The following is an 18,725-nucleotide window of genomic DNA, read 5'->3' on the forward strand; positions in this document are numbered from 1 at the left end:
TGTTCAAGTCCCAGCTACTCCGTGTCTGATCCTAATTCCTGCGAATGTTTCCTGAGAGGCAATATGCCATGGTCCAAGTGCTTGGGCCTCAGCCACTCACACACAGGAGACCCAGATGGGGTTCCAGGCTGCTGCTTTTGAACTACCCCAAACTTACCTGTCCCCGGCATTTGGGGAGTGAATCAGCAGATGGAAGAACTCTCCACTCTGCTTTTCTCTCTTTCCCTTATCACCCTTCCTGTATGCCTTTCAAGTAGATGAAAATAAACATTAGAAGAAGCAACGATACTTCCAACTTCCATTCTAGATTCTAGCCTCTCCCAACGCCTCTGTGAACGCTTGCTGCCTTTTTCTTTCCTGAGTCACTCCTGGTTCCCATACTGCCAGGCTCAACACACTGACCTATCAGAAAATGGAGACCCCAAACTGGAGACCCAACTCAGTGAACTTGGGGAACCACAGAGTCTTTCATGCACAGAGGCAGAAGCCTGCAGCTGACGCCAAGACGGAACTCCACATCTGGAGCCAATATTGGTAGAGCAGTCAAAATTGTAATTGAGGAATTGCTGAGGGCTGGTTGTGGACTCGCCCGAGGGTTTAAAAACTCCAAGGGTGCCCAGACTTAGTGGGGCCCTTACTCTTTCATGAGTTTTACCTCCAATAACCCTGCCAGGTTCTCACTGTGAAGATCAGAGGAAAACCCCCTCCTACTTCCCGCAGGGGCAAGGAAAAAGTAACGACTTTGAAATATACCCTGGGAATTCTACTCCTAACGAGGATTGCCTTCAGGGGGAACTGTTTTACAAGAGTCTAATAAGGATGGTTTTTTACCAAAACCTCACTGACCTGGGGGAAGGGAAATAACCAACTCCAGACCCTTCTGTTTTTCCTGTCTCATCTGCAGGAGTTGGGAAGTGAGACACGCATGTAAAGGTCACAGCAGAGGCTCACTAGAAAAGAGATCTGGGCCGGCCATTCAGCACTGCTTGGGACCCCGGTAACCCGTATGGGAGTGCCTGGATTCAAGTCCCTGCTCTGCTCTCTACCCCAGCTTATTGCTAATGTGCACATTAGCAGGCAGTGGCTCATAACTCAAGTACTTGGGTCCCCACCATGCATATGTGAGAGCCAAGTTGAGTCCCAAGATCCAGGCTTCAGTCTTGTTTACCCTAGCTATTGCAGGCATTTGTAGATTGAACCAGCAGATGAAAGATCTGTCTGTGTTTGGGTTTCTGTCTCTCCACATTTCAAATACAATGAAAATAAATAGATAATATATATAGGGCAGAGTTATAGAGAAACAGAAATGGAGAGATCTTCCATCCACTGATTCCTTTCCCAAATGGCTATACAGCCTGGCCAGGCTAAACACAACAGCTTCATCCGGGTCTCCCACGTGGGTGCAGGGGCCCAAGGACTTGGGACATCTTTTGCTGCTTTCTTTGGTGTGTTAGAAGCAGGGCAGCTAGGACTCAAATTGGTGCTAGTATGGGATGCCAGCACAGCAGGCAGGGCTGCACCACAGTATCATCTCCCTTCAGTTCCATTTGTCCTTCTCCCTGGACCACTTTCATGTTGTGATGCTGTTTAGAGATGTCAGAGCAGGGCCTAGCCATCCGTAAGAATATCACTGCCACACCAGGGTTGTTTATTTGATGTCCCAAACATCAGCAGAAGGCGGTTAGGGCTGGACACTTCTAAAGCTAGGATGAACCTCTTGCGATGCTGTTGTGGTCTTAGGCAACTAATTGAGGATCATGAGCGCGGAAGCCACACCTTCCCCAGCTACGTAATCTTTCCTGCCCTCCTGTGAATCAAATGGCATTCACCTATCATTACCCGGAACATAAGAGGCAGGTGGTACTGTATTGTTGCATAACTACTTCCCTCTCCAGGCCTCATACAGGCCCACGATAGGGAGGGGGCTCTCTCGGTCATGTGCTTCTGTAGCTCTGGCACTCTGACTCTTGGCCTGCTCAGTACCTGCTTGCTCTCTGGCTTCCCATGGACAGACTCCAAGGACAGGTATCCCCTGAGCAGGGTGCCTGTGTGTCTGTATTCCTCACCCTCTGTTCACCGCTTGGGCCAGTCAATACAGATGCAAATGCTAAGATGGTTTGCATTTCTAATTTGTGTACTTTCAAGAGTTTCAGGAGAGGTGAGGCCTAGCAGGAATGGGGTGTGAGTAGAGAAGCCAGGGAAAGGTAAATGTTTGCGGCTTTGTAAGTGTGTCCAGGTTGCTTGCTACATGTCTCTTTGGATAATTTAGATTGCTGGGGAAGCTGGAACATAGGTGTTCAGTTAATAGATGGATGTCTTGGTAATGACCATTTGTTCCTCTCAGGGTTTACTTCAGACTGGATTGCCACAGTGACTTTTCATTTGTTAATTTCTCATGGGCACTGCCATCAGCACCAAGCTTGGCTAATAAAGACTCTTTAATACATCCTAGACTTGCCTGACATTATCTCTCTTGCAGCCTGCAGCACTGCTTCCCCTAAAAATGTAAAGGACCATCTTGGGAACACATCACAGGTTTTGGTGTTGGTCAACTTACCTCCTGCGGTAACTTAGAAGCTTTTATTATGTTTTAAATTTTCTTTTCATGAAATAAAACAAATGGAAAACCAAGGACAGAATTAGGCTGTATCATTGGTATACTGTGCATGCAAACTCCAAGGCACAGTAAGATCTATCATTGCTGCTTTAGTAACCTAAGTAGGACAGAACCGTAACGATCACAGCCCCTACACCTCCTACAACTCCATCAATTCATCTTCAAAGACTTAAATTTTACAAATGGAATCATCAAACTGGTTAAGGGTAGCACTATTTTATTTTACAGTACTACATTATTTTCTTGCATTTGTCCAGTTTTAAAGACTCCTTAAAGAATGTGAAGTTATGATTTTCCAAGAACGACAAACTTAAGCACAGCTTCCCCCAACAAGCAGTGTGACCCACTGGAGTGGTCTGCAGTGAGCCTTCCCCCGGAGTGTCAGAAAACAGAAAAAAATAAGGCACACTTATTCTGATCAGGAACTCCTCCATACATTGTGTGTGGATGGATTCATTGATTTTGTTTGTTTGAATCGGTGGAAAGGCAAATTTACAGGAAGGAGAGACAGAGAGAAAGATCTTCCATCTGCTGGTTCACTTCCTAAATGGCTACAATAACCAGAGCTGAGCCAATCTGAAGCCAGGAGCATGCAGCCTCCTCCTGGTCTCCCCCATGGATACAGGATCCCAAAGGCTTTGGGCCATCCTCGGCTGCCTTCCCAGGCAACAATCAAGCAGCTGGATGAGAAGTGGAGCAGCCAGGGCATGAACAGTTGCCCATATGGGATCCCAGCATGTGCAATGAGAGGATTTAGCCACTGAGCTGTTGCACCAGGTCTGGGGTTAATTTATATTCTACGACAACACTAAATTGTGACTCTTTTATTGCTCCTGCCTTAAAAACTATAGCAGGAAGTTCAGAAAAGTAGGTCTTACGTCCAAGATAAGCTCCTCAGCCTATAGGCGCATGTTTCTAGTCCGGTTTCCCAAGCCTGCAGAGTTCTGTCGACTGGGTGGTACCGAAGCTGCGCAGAGACTGTAATTATGCAAAGTACAGATGCAGTTGAGTACATTCCTACAGAGCAATTGCTCTCCTGGTGATCCTGACTCTGCACACGTCACCTGTACAGTTTATCAACAGCTGCCCCTCCACCATGCCACCAAAGCTACTGGATTTTCATCAAGGAGCTTTGTGAGTCAATAAGCAGACACTTCCACTGTACTTGAAATATTCTATTAAAAGAAACCACAAGATCAGATTGTAGTTTCTAGAATTCGAAGAATTCTAGCATTGTGTATGATATGAACATGAGTATCAACAGAAGGTAAACTCACGGGACATTTTCATTTCCATAAAGTGAAGCATGAGATGTGCTTCATAAGCAATTGGGAAGATGATCCTGCTTATTACCCTCCTCAAGATGGGGCATGCAAAACCCATGCTGTTCTTGCTAAAAAAAGAAAAAACTTGCAAGTTTCTGGGATTATTTAGTTCATAACACCTTTTTTTTTCTTGTCTCCTTTACCTGCAAGAAGTATCATTTTCTCTCCCATTCTACGAAGTCCCTCTGTGGCACAGGCTTCCGGGAGAGGGGCACTGCAGATCATCTCAGCTGCTGTTGGTTTCTGAGTCAGAGCAGAGACACTGTGACAAGCTGGAGCCCGTTTCTTATTACAGATGCTCCCAACAGACTTGGAGCAGTGCTAAGGCTCAAACTATGAGAGGCATTGAGTTCTCAATTGCTTACTAATCAAAGCCAGTGTCATCCACAGCACACAAGACCAACAGTGAAATTCTTGCTGTTATCAGCAGGGTCAAGAAGTTCTCTCCCATCACCTCTGTGGTCACGGTTTGGATTCTGCACTTATCATATGCCTCTCGGGTGATCCTTTTATGAGGCTATTCCCACATCCCAAATTAGGTCGCTGTGTAAGGAGCTCTGGAGTCTTTGATTGGATGCTCTGCCCTTGAGCTGCCTTCATTGTGGATGCCCTGACTTCTTCAGCCACACTTGAACTTGGCCTGTGCTTTGCTGCACTAACTGGGAATTCTGACGCATCTCTTCCAGATGACACAATTGATTTTTTTAGGTGGTCTCCATCACACACTGGGCAGGGAAGGGGATTGTTATTAAGTCAGCTGTTTGTTATATTTCCCTATATTTATTTTATCCCAGCTCAATCATCTTTGAGCAAATAGACTAAGGTGGCACAGATTCTTAAGGTAATACATACATTTAAGTGGAGTTCATCAGGTCTTGCTGTATTTACTCTGCCTGTCCCCCTCAAGGTCACTATTAGCATGCAGTGGGAAGGGTTTGATTTCTGGCTCTGTTACCACACCTGAACTCTGAGCTTCAGTTTCCAAATGTGTGCAGTAGTTAAATGATATCATCACAGGTCATGCTTATGTTGGGGAAAAGGCAAAGCAGATAAGGTGGGTGGGGCTGGGAAGACTTTGAAAGAACAAACAAGAGAGTAGGTAGGCCCAGAGCAGAGCCATTGCTACTTTTGTTTTTACCTGTTAATTATTTGGAAAAAAGAGAGATGGTTCATGTTAGAAAGCTCCCATCTGTTGGTCCTCTCTGAAAGTGGTGTTAATGGCCCAGCTGGGTCAGGCCAAAGAACTCTGTCTAGGTCTTCAGTCTTTCCTTGTTGCCTCCCAGGGTGGATGTTAGACTCAGAAGCTCAGCCAAACTTGAATCTGTCATTGATATGGGACACAGGTGTCCCAAGAGGTACAGGTCCCGTGGACAAAAAGCTTAAATTTCATGGAAGTTCAAGTAAAATGTGTTGCTTCATTGTTTTATGTCTGCTTGCTAATGAACATAGGTTGTGGGAAAATTTCACTGGAGGTTGACTTTCCTGGTAACAAAATATCCAGGTCCTGGAAAAGTTAATAACTTCCGCCGACTTCAAATTTTTGGGGGACCATCATTAACTACCAGATGTATCTATTTTGCATGCCCGGATTGGCCTGGCCTTCATGTGAATTAGCTTGGAGTCAGTGTAAAGACAGAGACACTAGCAGGAAAGACCAAGGAGCCCAGGGACCAGGAGGAAGTTTAGGCTGACCTAAGTATGGAGCCCCCTGTTTTGCTAATAGGCAGTGGAAAATTCATTTAGAGAGTAGTTTGGGGCCACCTGGTGGCCAACCCTAAAGCTTCCATCTCGTATGCATGCAGGTTAAGGAGCTCTCAGAGGTCCACGAGACAGGAATTAGCTACATTCCAATTTGCTGTCTGGCTACCATATGGAGGGAGGCGGCGCCGTCAGATCAGGGGTTTGTGACCTACAACTTGTGGGACAAACGGTGCCCGCCGTGTGTTTTGGTATGGTCTATTAGCTAAGAATGGCTTTTCCTTTTTTAAGTGGTGTGTCAAAAAGAAGAAACTATTTTCTGGCATGTGGAACGTATATGAAATTCAATCTCCAGTGTCCATAGCAGAAGTCTGATTGGATCACAGCCATGCCTATTCATTGATGTGTTTCTCGTGGCTGCTGCTGAGCTATGGTGCAGGAGCTGAACAGTTGTCACAGGAACGGTAAAATTTGCCAAGCCTAACTTGCTTGCTATTCAGCCCTTCACAGGAAAGGTTAGCCAGCCCTAAGTGAGATGAGCATTGGCTGAGTCCCTGTAAGCATTGTTGGATCTGGGGCTGAGAGAGTAGGGAGAGGTGATCCCTACTTATGTTGATAAGGACTTAGAAATGGAGTGGATTTTGGCGGTGGGTGAGAGCCTGATGACTTCTCTGCTTTCACCTGTGATCATAAGCAATGATGAGGAACACTTGGTAGAAGTGATTGATGAGGGCCCCCGGCACAGAGGCTCAGTGGCTAAATCCTCACCTTGCAAGTGTTGGCATGCCATATGGGTGGTGTCTAGGCTGCTCCAATTCCCATCCCGCTGCCTGCTTGTGGTCTGGGAAAGCAGTTGAGGACGGCCTAAAGTCTTGGGCCCCTGCACCCATGGGGGAGACCTGGAAGAGGCTCCTGGTTCCTGGCCTTGGATCAGCTCAGGTTCAACAGTTGTGACCGCTTGGGGAGTGAATCAGCAGACAGAAGATCTTTCTCTCTGTTTCCTTCTCTCTGTAATCTGATCTGCCTTTCAATAAAACAACAAATAAATCTTTAAAAAAAAAACCCTCTCTGTATTAAGAAATGACTGATGAAATTGGAAGGGTTGATATTGATTTGGGTTTATTACGTTTGAATTACTTGAGAAAAACATAGGTACAGGAATCTTACATGTACATTTCCAGAATGCTGGTCCTGGATGCTGGGTATTTATCTATTTAAGAGCCTACCTGAAACTCAAACCTGCTCAGCATGATGATGACAAGTTGAGAAGAAGAGAACCAGAGAAAAATAATGTTAAAAATTGAGGCTAAAGAGCTTTTGCCCTAAGGAAGGAATGACCAACAGCATCAAATGCCAGGGTGCTCAGATGAGCCAAACACTGAGCTGATTTACTCCATTTGGCAATTGCCTGGTTATCGGCAGTGCTAAGTGTTTCTGTAACATGTTGAGGATTGCCTGTCTGCCATTCTTACTGGCTTCATAGCCCTGATTCTGACATTCTACCAGCGATACTGGTGTTTCCTTATCAGGAAGGACATCATTTTCCCAGCTGTCAAGCCAAACACCTGGACATCAGGATGGCCATGTCTCCCACCCAGATAGCCCATCAATCACCATTTTGATCCTAGCTCCTTAATGTCTCTTCAGCATGCTCACGGCTCTGTTTCCATTGTCATCTCTATAATACAGACACAGTGTCTGGAATCATGACTCAAATGTTATTTCCCATCTATTTTCTTTCCTCCAATTGATTCTTGACCTACAGCTGGAGTCACCTCCCTGAAATAAAGTACAAACCCTCAACACAGCAAAACCCCTATGATTCCCTGTGAATACCCCCGACATCATTTGGTGGCATTTCTCCCTAAGGGGCTCCAATCAAGTCACACCAGCCTTCTTTGGTGTCTTGAAGACACCACCATTTCTTTTTACAGTAAGGCTTTCTGACCCATGGATCCCATAACTTGGAATCTCTCCTTTCTCCCTGTCCATGTTGCTAACCTTTCTGAATTGTTCCCGTGTCTGCTGATGCGGCTTCTGCAGGGAAAGCTCTGCTCTCCCAGCCCAAGCTGCGCTCTTTCTCTTGCACCCTTGCAGCTCTGAGAAGTGTAGTGTTAGTTAGCATCTGCTTTCTCTTCTTGAAATCCAAGGTTCTGGCTGCCTGGCTGATCGTTGTCGCCCCCATGTCAGAGAGTGCCTATCTTCCCCTCAGCTTTTTGTTGCGGAATGAACACATGTGGTAGGAATGCAGGGATGGGGAGTGTCACAGGTTTTGGTTCCACAAGTGCTTTATACATTTGGGTTCAAAGGGAAGGAGGGGGAGTTGGTAACAGTAAATGTGGACTCCAAAGAGCAAGTAGATTCAAGAGAGGCTTTTTGTTTTTTTTAGATGGGGGAAGACTTGGGTATATTTGTGGAGTAAAGCAAAATAATTAGAAAAGACAAGTGAAGTGCCAAGTCAGAAATCGAGAGAGGGATGCTTGGCGGAGCAGGGAATGGAGGGGGGAACTTGACGGGTGAGCAGAAACCCTGCCATGGACAGGCAGATGTCTGACATAGCAGGGAAGGGTGTGAGGACAAGGCTCAGAAAGGATCATTGTGGAACAGGGAGACCACAATGGAAGCAGCTGATGATGGAGGTCATTGCTTTTTCTCTTAGAACTATGAAGTTGCCATGCATTGAATTATGTTGTCCAAGAAGATTTGCTAAAGTCTGAATGCAGTTATTTGGAAATGGGGTCTTTGTGACTCCTTTGGGTTCCACCTTCATGACCTTATCCAGTGTATCTGGTGTCCTAATAAGAGGAAAATGCCATGAGATTCCAGAGACAGACAGTGAGATGATACAGCAGCAAGCTAAGGGGCTTCATGATTGACATCTGTCACCAGAAGCTAGGAGGAGGCATTAAACCCAGAGTCTCCCAGAAACCTGGGCCCTGTTTGCACCTTGTCCTTAGCTTTCCAGCCTTCTGAACTGGAAGCAAATAACTTGTTGGTGTAGGCCACCCTGTAGTTGGGTCCATACCACCCACAGGAGACCTGGATTGAGAGCTGGGCTCCTGATTTCAGCATCTGATGAGTTAGCCTACAGATAAATATTCTCTCTTTTCCTCTCTCTCTCTCACTTTTAAATTAAAAAAATAATTGATTATTCTTGGAAAATGGAAGGGGCTAGCATCATGGCATAACAAGTGAAGTCTACAAACTGGTATTCCACATGGATGCCAGTTTGTGTTCTGGTTAATCCACTTCTCATTGCCTCCCTGCTAACAGCTGGACAGACAGCAGAAGATGGCCAAGCGCTTGGGTCTGTGCACCCATGTAGAAGTTCCAGAAGAAGCCTGTGGCTCCTGGCTTCACCCATTGTAGCAACTTGGAGAATAAATCAGCAAATGAAGATCTCTTTCTGTCTTTCCTTCTCTGTGTAGCTTTGTTTCTCAAATACAACTTAAAAAAAAAAAAAATATATATATATATATATATATATATATATATGACTCCATCCAGGTCTGTCACACAGGTGGCAGGGATCCAGGTATTTGGGCCATCACTTGCAGCCTCCTGGACATGTTAGCAGGAAGCTGAATTGGAAGCAGCATGGCCAGGACTGAAACCCACACACTCAAGCACAGGACATGGAAATCCACGTGGTGGCATAATCGCTGTGCGGCAAGGCTGACTCCCTTCCTCCTCCTTGCATAGTAGGTTGCTGGCTGTTTATTTCAGGTGGGGAGTACTGAAATAAAACTTCAGACAAGGATACCACAAGAAGTTTGTGGAAAAGAGTTTCGAAATGCATTTCTGCACAGGGTCTTCAAAAAGTTCATGAGAAATGAATATTGTCAAAAAATTATGCATAGATCTCAAATGTTTTGCACCAAGATTAATGCCTCATGCTTTTCCACAAACCTTTTGAAGCAGCTTTCCATTTGCCAACTGAATTACAATGATATGTAAATCCATTGAAGATACTTCTACTCTACACAGTCCAAGTGAATGGCTTTCTGCAGATCTGTTTTGATAAGGAAGACTGTTGAGAATACCTAATAAGACAAATGTTTAACTGTCTCGCTCTGATATCACTTCTCTCCATTGTCCTGTGATGGATTCTGAAGAACAGTCTGTTTAAATTAAGTTCTGGCATCAAACCTAGAGGACAAATATCTGGCATTATTGTTTGAAAGAAAACTTAACATGGTTTGGCTATCAAAGTGCTTTAGCCAAGTTCAAAGTTCTATTGAATGTTGAAAAGTCTGACTTATGTTCTTGCTGGGATGGAGGGTCATGTCACCTCTGTGTCCTAATTAAAATTTTATTGAGTGAATATGTTAATTTAAAAAGTTCTGCATTAGAAACAGTAGCTCACAAATCACATGATGAATGCTATATTAGAGCTATTTAGAGCAGCACAAATGTTCTGAGCTTTGCCGCTAGTGAATGTTCTACCTTCACTGCCTGATCTGAAGGTCAAAGCCATGAACTTGAGGGAATAAACCCTCCTTTGGGGAATCGTTCGAGGAAGTGTGCCCCAGTTCACCAGCAGGGATCACCGAGGAGGGGATACCAATGGTGCGCAAAGCATACTTACCCTTCAGTGACCCTGAGCGCACCCCGGGGCTCCATGCTCTTCAGCCAAGTTTATAACCTCCCCTTGCCCTTTGCAGCCGCTGTGCAGCACCCAGGGGAGAAAGATGATCTCAGGGAGCCAGGGCCCAAGCTGTGCAAAATTGTCCAGATCACGATCAACAGGGTGGATTATTTACATGCCGAGCCAGCCACATGCTTTTTATCTGTGGGATTGGGAACCACATTGCCATCTGTCATCCAGCGCTGCCTTTGTCACACCTCCTGGGCTTTTCAAATGGGAAGTGATAGGAACCCCCTAGGGCCATAGCTTGTATAGCAACTTATTTCCTTTGCAGAAGATCTGAAAAGTGCTGTTGGATAAACTTCACATGTGATGGAGTCAGACTACCTAATGAATGATTAAAATCAACACAGCATGCTGACTCCTGGGTGATTCCGACTCTTCTCAGCTGAAATAGAAATACCTCCTCGGTATGCCCTGTACTTTAACCATGTAACCAGCCACTCACTGGTCACTCTTTTATGGTAGCAATAAATTGTACTTGAATTCTCAAAGAAAGAGCTTGGACATTTATTTTGCAAGTTCACATAATCTTTTTGGCCTCTCCCTTTTCTTGGTGTTGGTGGAGGAGGGCACAGATTAATTGGGAGGCAACAGAAAAACATGGGACATGCCACTGGTACTTTCTCCTAAAACATCAAATATATATATATATTTATTTATAGATATTTATATATTATATATATATATTTACTTTTAAATGAAATGCTTGAGGTCAAATAAATAATACACTTGGAAAGGTAAAAAAAGTGAGGAGGATACAACACATTTCTATCCCATTTTGGGATGGGGATTTCCTAGATGAAACAATGCAAGGAGCATCAGCATTGTCTATGTGAGTCTTTCAAATAGCCATCAAGACAAGGGTTTACTCGAGCAAGGTTGTGGTTATTGAAATTACTGAAAACTGTCATAAAGAAAGTGGAATCGCAGGTCTGTGGAGGCAAACGATCTCTTCTGTTAGCAACACACACAACGGCGAAAGTGGTGTAGTTCAGTGGTAGAGTAAGTTACACAGAGTACATTTCCCACAATAAGAAGTAATTAAAGCCATTAAGGAAACATATCGAAGGTAGACAAATGTTTTGATATAACCTATTGTGAAAAAGACTTAATTCAGAGTACATAGCCTTTTGACCTTTCTTCCCCTGACTGGGTTAAAAAAATATGAGCAGGCTAGACTGTCCAGCTGATGATGTGGGGAAAGAATGCTGTTATTTTTAACTAGGCAAATACTTCTAGAGTTATCTGTTTTGAACCAAGCAGACTGATAATTCTGTTGTGCCTTTCCCTCCGTCTGGCGAATGAACTTGGCTGACTCCACATTTGAAAGAGACACCTTTAAGTTCAATACAATTTTAAAATCAAACAGGAGCCCCTGCTGGCTAAAACACTAAAGTTTTTACTTGCATGACATTATTATGGCATTGACACATTTTCTAATAACATGTGGGTGAGTAAGACCCCCAAGAGCTGTCTGATGAAATATGTTCAGTAAATCATTACAGAATGTCACAAGGGATTCTTCTAGAAGTCTGCAAATGAAGCACGCTCCTTATGGCAGGAAGGGCTACCCGACATCAAGTCCTGACATTTATAAGATATTTTCAAAGACAATCACTTGCCAGGAAAGTTTATTGCTCCTTTATGATTGCTTTTGTTTTACATCTATAGCTTGAGGTACTAGGTTTAATCTACAGGGAAAATGCCATAGTTCACATGAAAGTCTGCATGTATATAGTTATAGGCTGTGGCCTTCCTAATTGGTTTCCCTCCTCTACCTTTAGGTTTGTAGAGGCTGGCTGTATTGTAGACCCTGGATGTTTCCATTTCCATTTCTTTTTCCAAAAATTATATTTATTCTATGTATTAATGTAAAGAGAAGCGATATGTATTTTGTAGCTACAATTCTGAGAAGATAATTATACTACCCTACTCCAACCCTACTGGGGCAACTTCTGAGAGTTGGCCATTTTCTCAGTCCCACATTTTCTCCGCCTGGGTAAATCCTAAATCCTGGTCCCTAGTTGGTCAAGGCTGTGGGTAACAAGAGGCACAGACCCTCAACTCATTTCTAAAGGGCCCATCCCTCTTCTGAACTGTAGCCCTTGAATTCTCCTCACTTAAAAGGCAACTCCTGAAGACTCAAGAAAATGAGTTGTGCATTATGTCTAGCTTTACTGAGTGTAGGAACATTCTTTTATCCTTTCCATCCTTTCAATGCTTTTTCAATCTCATCTCTCAGCACCTTCAAGGAATCTTCAAGTCTAAGTCACCCAGAGCTCTGTGGTCCCCAGGCTTGAACCTGTACTAGCGGAAGCAGGGGCAAGAAGGCAGAGCATGACATTTGAAGTCGTGCTGGAGTTCTCTTCTGCTCATCTGTGAGGACCCGGGATAACTGTCACACTTGTGTCTGAAGTCCCAGCTCTAAGGGCCACAGCCAGGGTGCTGGGCTGCCTCCATTGCTGGTTGTGTGACATTACACTAGTTACTTAACCTTGTTCAATGTTTCCACATTCTGGAATATGAATACTTATGGTGTGTACAATCTACCATTTAAACAATCATTTGTTTTTAGTTTGAGAGACAGAGATAGAAGGCCAGATGAAAAGAGAGCTCATTTGCTAATTTGCTCCCCAAGTGCGTGCAACAGCCAGAGTTGGGCCAGTCTCAGGCTGGAAGCCAGGTACTCAATCTAGGTCTCCCACATGGGTGGCAGGGATCCAGTTACCTCCTAGGGTTGCCACTAGCAGGAAACTGAACCTGGAATTGGAATTAGAGTCTGGACCCAAGCCTCACATCCAGTACTCCAATCTGCGATGCAGACTTCATGGTTGCTGGGCTGAATACCCAGCCTGCGCATGGGTTTCTTACAAACAGGAAGTGAAATTAATGCACAGCACTTGTGTGTCAATAAAAGCAAGCTGCTACTAATACTAGTTTGGAAAAGTTACATACTCTTTTATTTTCTCATGAACAATAAAAAAGACTATAATGCCTGCCTTAGGGATTAAATGAAAATGAATGTTAATATATGTGGCTACATTCAAGGTAGCATTTCCATAACCAGTTGACATTCTATCTTACTAAATTTCCTCAGGATCACAAAAACTTGCTTCTATTTCAGATTTTGCTGGTTATTTCCTAAGGGATTCAGGTTCCTCAGATTCTGGCCTCGTATCCCTGACACCTGGCCCATAGCTCATCTGACCATGTGCGTTTGTTGAATGAATCACTGGATACTGACTTACAGCCCCCCAGGAGATGACTCACTCCAGCTCTTAGCACATTGCCAAACTAAGAGTTAAGGAAATATTCGTTGAATACATGAATTAGGCAAAGTCTTAGAGAAGCTTAGAATTCATTCACAGATAATAATTCTTGAGGCCAAGAATGCTTGCTCATCCAAAGTCTCTATTCTTTGGTCACTTTGGTCATTAACTCCATTTTCTTATGCTACCTGACTACAGGGTAATGCAGCAAGAATGTAAATTAAGACAATGGGGCAGCGCCTAGTTGCATTCAGAGCGTGGAAGCCAGATGGCTTTAATCCTGGAGGATTAAGCACTAAAACAGCAATTAACTTTTTAAAAAGTGCACATGCCACTCGGACTCCCAGGCGTGGTAGGAGGTTTAACATTCAGGGGACAGATGTAAGTATGATTTGGTTAACTAGAAAAACAACCTCTGAAACATTATCGGGGGCCAGGTCAACTGTCAAAATAACAAACTAACCTGGATGAGCAGCATGGTGCTTCTGGTGCCGTCCTGCACGTTTTCTGAACGTTGTCTTTGTTTATCCTCACAGAGATGGTACTCCCATGAGCTCGGTCCCACTGGTGCTGCTTCCCAAAGGAGACACTGCAACAGTAGGAGCTGGAGAACTCGCCCTGGGTCCCACGGATGATATGAAGGGCTCTCAAGAAATGTGTGGAAAAACTAAGTAAAATGATAACTTTGGTTTTGCGCAAAACTTTTTTTTTGTTTGAAATCATATGTACAACGGCTCTTCAAAAAGTTCATGGAAAGCACGTTTTATGAAAAAGCTATGCATTGATTTTGAATTTTAGTTTTTGCCACCAAGAAGAGTTCATCTTTTAGCATCATTCTTGAGAAACTTGCTAACATGCTTTTCACATGTACTTTCGTAAGATCAGGCAGGTACTTAAACCGGGCCTGGTTTTATCCTGGCTTCCTAGTCTAATCAGAAGCAATGTCCTATTTTCATTTTTATATTTGCCTTATTATTTTTTTTATTAATTTGAGTGAGTGAGAGAGAGAGAGAGCGCAGTACCCCAGATGTCTGCCACAGCCAGGGTGGGTCATACTGAAGCCAGGGACCCAGAGCTCAGCCCAGCTCTCCCTTGGAGGTGGCAGGGATACAGAGCCACCACCTACTGCCTCCCAGGTCTACAAGAGCAGAAAGTTGAAATTAGGAACAGAGCTGGGTCTTTTCTTTTATATAAAGATATTTTTATTGCAAAGTCAGATACACACACACACACACAGGAGGAGAGACAGAGAGGAAGGTTGTCCATCTGTTGATTCACTCCCCAAGTAGCCACAATGGCCAGAGCAACGCTGATCCGAAGCCAGGATCCCAGAGCCTCTTCTGGGTCTCCCGTGCAGGTGCAGGGTCCCAAGACTTTGGGCTGTCCTTGACTGCTTCCCAGGTCACAAGCAGGGAGCTGGATGGGAAGTGGAGCTACCGGGATTACAACCGGTACCCATATGGGATCCTGGCATGTAAATGGCAAGGACTTTAGCCGCTAGGCTGTTGTGCCAGGCCCAGAGCACTCTAACATGGGGTCCAGGCAGTCTTAAACACTGTATCATGTGACAGCCTCCCAAAGCTTTCTTTTAAAAGCAAATATGCAGTGTTTTCTTTACTATATTGAGATGAAATTCCCAGGTCCTATAACTCTCTCCACACTCTCTCCTATAACTCTCTATATAAATTAAAAAGAAAAAACAAAAACAAAACAACAACAACAAAACAAAAACCAAAAAGCCACAAAATTCCACTGGCTTTTTAGGAGAGATGCAAATAAAGTCATTTGAATAAAACTTATATGCACATTTCCATTCATTGACTTGTTTGCACTACAGGACATCATGCAGTAGTCGGACACTTGCACTTACCTGTGGAATCTTTATAAATGGATCAGCTAGAAAAGAGAAGTGGTACAAGATGCATCAGAATCGTGAATCAGATACCAGGTAAAAAATTTTCCCAAAATGGTTAGCAGTTTTTGGTAAAGGTTCAAGCTAAGCAAAGCTCTGTCTTCCTTGTTTTTATATTTTTGTTGAGTACGTGAAAGCCATAGAAACAGGTTTCTGTGTATTGGGAAGCCACAAGGCCATTTCTAAGCAGGCTGCTTAGGGAGACGGAGGGCCTGTGGGACGCTGGAGAGCCCCGAGGGTCGGGGAGTCCATTTTCCTTGTGCCAGATGGTGCCACCCCTGGCGAGATGCCTAAGCTTCCTGGCTGTCACCCAGCAATGCCAGGGACACTCTCCAAATCATTGTGAACTCCGTACAAACACCTCTACAAATTGCCAGATCACCCACCAGGGTGGTCCTGCGCCAGGTGAGAACTGTTGAGCTATGGACGCCTCAAAAAAATTGGCCCCGCAACACCGAGGCAAATGACATGGCTTTCAATGAGCTAATGGAATCTGGGACAGGACCTTAATAATGTAACTAAGCATTGAGTGAGATTCAACAGGGGAACTAGAAACAGAAAGAATGACGTGTGAAGAACGGAACAGAAGCGCTTTGTAAAGGCAGGGAAGGCCCCGGCTCCTGCCTCTCGGGATTCCTGTACGGCAGCTGTGCCTCTACCTGAATCCTCGGACAACTGTCACCAAGTAGGGAAGTGCTTGTGATTGGTTGAGTATGTAGCGAATCAGGTGTACTATCTATGTTATTGACGGAGCATCCCTAATAGAGGGTGCCTTGTGTATAGCAGGGCCTTGGTAAATATTTGAGTAATAAATGTTTTGTGATATTGCTGGGAAGTTTTGGAGGAGATTTCTTGAAAGTGTGATCGCTATGGGGACTTTAACTCTGGAAACAGACTGTATGTGTTATGATTCACAGTCTAATAAGCTCTTTGAAGTCCGGCTAAGTCAGAAAGCAGTGGTGCTGCAAGCGTGATTCTAGCGCCACCTTCTGCCAGGCACAGAACACATGCACGAAAAAGGCTGTCTCAGACTTCCGAATTGAAATTTTCAAGAAGTTCTTCCTGCCACAGGATTTCTTTGACATTTTTCAAACTCTAAAATAATAGAATTATAAATTATAAGTTTACAAATTTCCACCCAAAATGCTAATTTGGAGCAATGCATGAATAATGCTCACAAAATTTCTATTTTCAGCCGTTCAAATAACGGATTTTTCTTAGAGAAGATTTAAGACCGTGGCCATACTGATTTAGTGTCACTGTGCATAGATTTAAAAATTAATTATAAATGACTCAGTTATTATGAAAGAACTGATGCAGGCACTTGCCCCAGGGGTAGCTTCGGACAAGCTCAACTCTCATGGAGTGGTCACACTTAGAATTTCAAAGAGACAGTTTGAACGCTAATATCTCTGGAAATATTTGTTCAGGAGATCTGTAAATCAGTACCGTCTTTCACCCATCAGCAAAATAAAATTACTGTTTATGCAATTTCATGAGTAACCAGGTGGGTGGAAATGTCCATTTCTCTTGAGACCCTATCTCCTGTCTTTACAACATCTTTTTGCGATCGTTTCATGTGTTCTTGTGGGTTATTGAAAAAAGCAATAATATACCAAGACACTCGTGGGATAAGTAATGCTAAACAACGTGGTTATACAGCTAGTGTCTCTATGCTGTAAGCCTGCAGGCACAATTTCCATTTGCAAGTTTGAACAATGGAAGAAAGCGCGAAACCTCTCTCCAATGGCCATAGATGCACAGAGCAAATGCTAATATACATATTTTTAAAATATCATGTAATATATACCGTAGACTCTGCCGGTCCTAGAGCAACTCTGAATGTGTAGTAACTAAGTTTGTACAACTACACTCCAACAAAAGTTCACGGTCGAAGCAGTGCGAGTGGGCTGGGCTTGGCAGGGCGTGGAGAACATGGAAAATCGCTGTTGCCGAACGACCAAGCTGCAAGTGCCACGGATGGGCAGAGATGGAAGGCAGTGCCCAAAGAGGCAGCAACAAAACACCAACAGAGAGCAGGTGTCAAAACAAGTAAAAATAAACCCCACAGACCTCTGCAGAAGTGAGAAGTAGGCCTCCCAGCTGATGGCGTCTAGCGTCACTCGCCGGCTGCTGGAGACACCTGCGCTCAACACCACAGCTGTTTGATAACTGCTTTTGGATCACGGTCATTCCTCACTGACGCATTCATTCCGCTTAGCACTGGAAGCGGAGCAGGGAGCAAGTGCTGCTGGCCTGGAGAACAGAGAGAGACACCCAGCCAATTAGCAGGTGTCTGGGTTGCTCGGCCATTCTGTATCTTACCATACTAAAGCTTGGGTGGTTTTCATGTCTCAGGGAAACGTCATAAAACCTTCTTATCAGCAGCTTGCAATGCTTTTAGCATGGTCAGTGATGGATAGATAAGATCTTTCAAGAAGGAGACTCAATGATTTCTATTTTCCTGGGGATCCTTTCTTTTGGCCATCCCCTTAGCTAACTCCGCTTTCTTTCCCACCAAGCATAGAAATCCACAAAGCCAATCAGTAGTTGTAGACAGAAGAAACTCAGTTTCTCTTTTCTGTGAAAAAACAATTACCTATTTGATTGTGTGTGTGACCTAAGGGATCCATGGAGTACTTTCCCATTGCCACTGTGTCAAATGAACACAAATGTATCATCCGAACACTGCAGAGACAGCCCACAGGGCTCAGTAGTGTGGCGTGCTTTCTGGAGGCTCTGGGGGACATCGTGTTCTGTCTTCACCAGCTTCTAGCGGTAGCTTACGTTCCTTGGCCACTTCCTCCATGGCTAAAGCTTCACATCATCCAATGTGAGGGTACTGCCAAAAAATTCATGGCAAAGTGGAATTAAAAGGTAAATGTGTTTTGGTGCAAAAAATTGAAATCCATTCATTGTATTTTTCTTCTTTTTAAAAAGATTTATATATCTTTATTGGAAAGACAGATTTACAAAAGAAAGGAGAAACAGAGAGAAAGATCTTCCATCTGCTGGTTCACTCCCCAAGTGGTCGCAATAGCCAGAGCTGAGCTGATTGATTCAAAGCCAGGAGCCAGGAGACTCCTCCAGGTGTCCCACATGGGTGCAGGTTCCTAAGGCTTTGGGCCATGCTTGACTGCTTTCCCAGGCCACATGAAGGGAGCTGGAAAGGAAAGGGAGCAGCCAGGATTAGGACTGATGCCCAGATGGGATCCTGGCGCCTGCAAGGTAAGAACTTTAGCCACTAGGCTAT

Source organism: Ochotona princeps, chromosome 7 (genome assembly GCF_030435755.1).
Source record: "Ochotona princeps isolate mOchPri1 chromosome 7, mOchPri1.hap1, whole genome shotgun sequence".
NCBI classification, from domain to species: domain Eukaryota; kingdom Metazoa; phylum Chordata; class Mammalia; order Lagomorpha; family Ochotonidae; genus Ochotona; species Ochotona princeps.